This window comes from Apostichopus japonicus, chromosome 5 (assembly GCF_037975245.1).
Source record: "Apostichopus japonicus isolate 1M-3 chromosome 5, ASM3797524v1, whole genome shotgun sequence".
NCBI lineage: Eukaryota > Metazoa > Echinodermata > Holothuroidea > Aspidochirotida > Stichopodidae > Apostichopus > Apostichopus japonicus.
The window spans coordinates 790,773-796,363 of NC_092565.1; the positions used below are offsets into that span (position 1 = coordinate 790,773).

Consider the following 5,591-nt stretch of genomic DNA (forward strand, 5'->3'; position numbering starts at 1 on the left):
CCCGGACCGCTTCTTAGCTCACCGTGGCGTCCTTCCTACTCGTCGAGGCCGACTCTATTCGGTTCTCCTTGCCCCGACGGCCCGGCACAGCCATCACGCTCAGCGCCATTCATTTTCAGGGCTAGTTGATTCGGCAGGTGAGTTGTTACACACTCCTTAGCGGATGCCGACTTCCATGGCCACCGTCCTGCTGTCTGTATCAACCAACACCTTTTGTGGGCTCTGATGTGCGACCGAGTCGGACGGCTTAGCCAGGCGTTTGGTTCATCCCACAGCGCCAGTCCTGCTTACCAAGAGTGGCCCACTGAGCACTCGTTCATTCTCACTCGTCCGGCTCCAAGCCAGCGAGTCGGACCTCTTACCAATTGAAAGTTTGAGAATAGGTTGAGGTCGTTTCGGCCCCAAGGCCTCTAATCATTCGCTTTACCAGATAAAATTGTTCACGAATATCTCCCGAGCACCAGCTATCCTGAGGGAAACTTCGGAAGGAACCAGCTACTAGATGGTTCGATAAGTCTTTCGCCCCTATACTCAGGTCGGACGATCGATTTGCACGTCAGAACCGCTGCGGACATCCACCAGAGTTTCCTCTGGCTTCCTCCTGCCCGAGCATAGTTCACCATCTTTCGGGTTTTAGCATGCTTGCTCTTCCTCCGCTCCACCGGACGAGCCGGACGGAACGGGGTGGCGGTGCGCCCGACCCAGAGGGCCGGGATCCCGCCTCGTGACGGCCCTGTGCCGACCTTCACTTTCGTTATGCCAGGATAGGTTTCGGTAGACCCCCTCGACTTGCAAGCCTGCTTAGACTCCTTGGTCCGTGTTTCAAGACGGGTCGAATGAGGAGGCCTCGCTCACGCCCGACAGACCCTCCGCTTCGGCCGAAGCCGCGGCGAGACCGGACCCTCCGGATCCCGCCGGCCACGCGACAGCAAGCTGTGCACGCGACCGACGGAGACGCCGGTGGCCCGGACCCCGCTGCCTGAACCCCCGGGGGGGCAGGCCGTCACGCAGAGTCCTCGACAGAGAGCGCAGTGAGCAACCGTGACGGGCGGCGTAAGACGGCGAGGGCCGAAGCCCCCGCACGCCGCAGCCTCGCCCGCCCCTCTGCTCCGCTCTTCGGTCGGTCGCCGGGAAGGGCGCCGAACGGTAGAAGTGCGACGCGGACCGGACGGCGAAGCGCCGCGGGTCGGTCCCGAGGGATCCGAACCCGCACACGCTGCCGCGCCGACCGCGCCTGAATCAACCGGACGCCCCATGTAGCATGCGGCACTCATCCGTTTACTTCTTGGCAGTTTCACGCAATGTTGAACCCTCTCTTCAAAGTTCTTTTCAACGTTCCCTCACGGTACTTGTTGACTATCGGTCTCGTGCATAGTATTGAGCCTTGGATGGAGTTCACCACCCCTCTTTGGGCTGCATTCTAAAACAACCCGACTCTTGGAAAGCTTTCCCTCCGGCCTTCGAGTCCGCCCTACGGGCCTTACACCCGCTGCGGGTAAGCTGCAGCCCCGATCACAGTGGACTGCGGCCGGACTCTGTCGACCGGAGTTCAGTTTCCTTACGCCACAGGTCCCTCGCACCGCAAACGGGCGCGGGGATTCGGCGATGGGCTCTTCCTGCTTCGCTCGCCGCTACTGAAGGAATCCTTGTTAGTTTCTTTTCTCTCCGCTTAGTGATATGCTTAAATCCAGCGGGTAATCTCATCCGATCTGAGGTCTGGAATCGTGAAAGACACGTGGAACGTGATCGGAGTCATAGCGGCGACCCGGGGTCTCTCCTTCCCCGGCGCTCCCCGAAGAATCGGGTCGCCGGCGGGAAAGGGTGGCCTACCATGCGCCTGCGAGAACGCAGACGGGAGGACGAGAGACCCCGCGATTGGGTCGACCGGCTCTGCCCGGCAGAGGCTCCTCGACCGTTCCGGGGGGTCGGACGCTGGACCGCACCACGGGCGCATACGTCTACACCCCGATGGCACGTCGCACGACCGACGAACCCCCGGTTACCGATCGAGTCCTGCTCGCCGAGTTTCACCGGCGCCGACATCACAGAACTCCATCTGACACTGACCCGACGCAGCCGGCCGTCGAAGGGACGGCTGCGGCCGGGCGCTCCTCCGGCGCGCGAACACGCCGACTCTGTGAGTGATTGTCTTCAGACGCTCAGACGGACGTGGCTCGAGGAGCAGAGCATCCCCGAGCCGCCATTTGCGTTCGAATAAGTCGATGATCAGTGAGTTCTGCAATTCACATGAATTCTCGCATCTAACTGCGTTCTTCATCGACGCACGAGCCGAGTGATCCACCACCAAGAATTGTCATTTGCCACTGGAAGACTCCCGCGTTCGCAAACTCTCCTCAGAGCCGAGGGAAGAAGTGGAACGGAAGGAGAAAGGACACGGGGACTCTGTGCCTTCTTTGCTTGTGACTGGAAAGAAATATCCTCCGTCGAGCCGAGGGGGGAAGCGGGCTCCCTCCTTCCCCCCACCGCCGCGAGGGCGGGTCGCGCGAGTCAGACTCGCCGACTGGGGGGAAATCGGGCGACACCGGTGCCCCTTCTCTGCCCTGCGGAGAATGCCTCGAGGAGCGCCGCGCCGCGGACGGCGACGGCGTCTCCACCCTTGCGGGACTTCTCCCTCGAAGCTACCGGGAGTGCGAGACTCCGTGAGACAGACGACGAGAGAAGAACCGGGTACTCCCCGGGCTGGTCTGTGTGTGACACGCCCGTCTCCTTTTTGTCGGAGAGAGCGAAGGCGAAGCGCGGGGTCTGACCTCGACCGTGGAACGGGGAAGGAGGCGGTGAAAACCCCGCTCGAGTCCCCCCGGCTTTTCCAATTTGCTCTCTCCGCGTGTCTCTCTGTGACGGCTTTTCCGACATTCCCCCTTTGTTCCCTCTCCGATCACGGAGGGGAAGGGTTCTGTTAATGATCCTTCCGCAGGTTCACCTACGGAAACCTTGTTACGACTTTTACTTCCTCTAAATGATCAAGTTTGACCGTCTTCTCGTCGCGCCTCGACAACCGGCCGAAGCCGGGGGTGCCAGACGGTCGATCCGATGGCCTCACTAAGTCATTCGATCGGTAGTAGCGACGGGCGGTGTGTACAAAGGGCAGGGACGTAATCAATGCGAGCTGATGACTCGCGTTTACTTGGAATTCCTCGTTCAAGGGACACAATTACAAGTCCCTGTCCCCAGCACGGAGAAGTCTCAGCGGATTACCCGGACCTTTCGGCCGAGGGCAAATGTACCCGCTGCTTGCGCCAGTGTAGCGCGCGTGCGGCCCCGGACATCTAAGGGCATCACAGACCTGTTATTGCTCCATCTCGTATGGCTGAAAGCCATTTGTCCCTCTAAGAAGTTCGCGGCTCACCACGACGGGTGGCCGGACTATTTAGCAAGCAAGAGTCTCGTTCGTTATCGGAATTAACCAGACAAATCACTCCACCAACTAAGAACGGCCATGCACCACCATCCACAAAATCAAGAAAGAGCTCTCAATCTGTCAATCCTCACTGTGTCCGGGCCGGGTAGGTTTCCCCGTGTTGAGTCAAATTAAGCCGCAGGCTCCACTCCTGGTGGTGCCCTTCCGTCAATTCCTTTAAGTTTCAGCTTTGCAACCATACTTCCCCCGGAACCCAAAGACTTTGGTTTTCCGGAGAGTTGCCCGCCGCGTCATGGGAGGAACGCCGGCGAATTACGAGTCGGTATCGTTTATGGTCGGAACTAGGGCGGTATCTGATCGCCTTCGATCCTCCGACTTTCGTTCTTGATCAATGAAGACATTCTTGGCAAATGCTTTCGCTGTCGGGCGTCTTGCGACGATCCAAGAATTTCACCTCTCACGCCGCAATACGAATGCCCCCGGCAGTCCCTCTTGATCATTACCTCAGGATCTCAAGACCAACGAAATAGAACCGAGGTCCTCTTCCACTATTCCATGCTGAGCTGTTCGGGCACTTTGGCCTGCTTTGAACACTTCAATTTTCTCAAAGTAAACGTTCCAGTCTCGCACGGCACTCAGTTAAGAGCACCGCACGACCAACCGAATCACTGGCCGGGAAAAATCTCCCACGACTCCCGTTTGACGGGGAGAAGGGGAACGGGCAGTGCACGCCTCACGGCGGACCGCCCGCCCCGGCCAGAAATCCGACTACGAGCTTTTTAACTGCAGCAAATTTAATATACGCTGCTGGAGCTGGAATTACCGCGGCTGCTGGCACCAGACTTGCCCTCCAGTAGATCCTCGTTAAAGGATTTAAAGTGTACTCATTCCGATCACAGGGCCTCCGAAGAGGCCTGTATCGTTATTTTTTGTCACTACCTCCCCGTGTCAGGAGTGGGTAATTTGCGTGCCTGCTGCCTTCCTTGGATGTGGTAGCCGTTTCTCAGGCTCCCTCTCCGGAATCGAACCCTGATTCTCCGTTACCCGTCACAACCATGATAAGCGCATAACTTACCATCGAAAGTTGATAGAGCAGACTTTTGAAGGGAGCGTCGCCGGTGCAAGACCGTGCGATCGGCATGATTATCTAGAGTTCACCAGCGGAGACCGGACCCCGAAAGGACCGGGCTGGCCTTGTTCCTAATAAGAGCACGCTTCCCCCGAAGGGTCGGCGCTTTGTTGCATGTATTAGCTCTAGAATTACCACAGTTATCCATGGTATAAGACTTTCTCCAATAAACCATAACTGATCTAATGAGCCATCTGCAGTTTCTCTTGTATGTTCAGGATTGTACTTAGACGTGCATGGCTTAATCTTTGAGACAAGCATATGACTACTGGCAGGATCAACCAGGTAACGGTCGACAGAACCGGGCTGGGCCCGTTCGCCGTCCGGGAGTCGCTCTCGCACTCCCCTCTCTCTCTCTCTGAATTCTCAATTGTCGATGCCGTGCTATTACGGTACAGTGATCGAAGAACCGCCCGAAGGGATTCTCGAGGTGTGTATCTCTACCCGAGTCGACTGGGTCGTCTCGAGAGGAGTCGCAGTGGTCCCGCCTCGGAGACGGGACCGGTTCGAAGCGACGCGGGAGGGCGACGGCTCGTCCACTGGAACAGGGGAGAGCAATCGCACGCCTCGAGCGTGCATTCGTTGCTTGGATGAAAAAGCCCGTACCGAGCGCCGAGTGCAACACATGGTCGCAGCAACGGCAGCATGCCCGAACGGGTCCCGTGGAGAAAGCTCGATATCTGACGACACCGAGGTCCTGCTCTTTCTCCACCGGGGGTTCTGCGGATGAAAAGGCTCAATATCTGAACGTCGATATATACGTGTGCACGGAGGGACACCTCTGCTCACGGGGCGAGTGGGTGAAAACCCCCGCTCTGAGCGCCGAGTTGCAACACATGGTCGCGATGAAACGACGGCTGACCCTACCGAAAGGGCCCGCTGGAGTCCAACCATGACACGTATACACACACGACAGACATTAAAAGCCTTCTCGAGTCTTGGATCGACTCTACTACCCCCCTCATATATAGAATCCGATTCACTCTGCCCGCTCGTTCTGACCATTGGATCACACACTTAAGCCAATACCCGCTACACTTAAGAGATCTCGAAATCTCGAACGAGACCCAGATTCTCTGCGGG

At 57.9% G+C, this 5,591-nt stretch overlaps 3 non-coding genes across 3 annotated transcripts in view; all 3 read right to left on the reverse strand.

Annotated features, from left to right (window-relative positions):
* The window catches only part of LOC139968454 (large subunit ribosomal RNA), a 4,029-nt gene extending 2,311 nt beyond the window's left edge, over window positions 1-1,718 (reverse strand). Inside the window, exon 1 of the ribosomal RNA XR_011793452.1 lies at window positions 1-1,718. This exon is cut by the window's left edge and continues 2,311 nt beyond it. This is a non-coding gene — a ribosomal RNA (large subunit ribosomal RNA).
* A 435-nt stretch (window positions 1,719-2,153) lies between these two features.
* Window positions 2,154-2,313, reverse strand: LOC139968209 (5.8S ribosomal RNA). Its single transcript, XR_011793247.1, has one exon. It is a non-coding gene; the product is annotated as a 5.8S ribosomal RNA (ribosomal RNA).
* Window positions 2,314-2,918: 605 nt separating this feature from the next.
* LOC139968335 (small subunit ribosomal RNA) lies at window positions 2,919-4,796 on the reverse strand. The gene has a single exon (XR_011793340.1). It is a non-coding gene; the product is annotated as a small subunit ribosomal RNA (ribosomal RNA).
* Window positions 4,797-5,591: the final 795 nt, after the last annotated feature.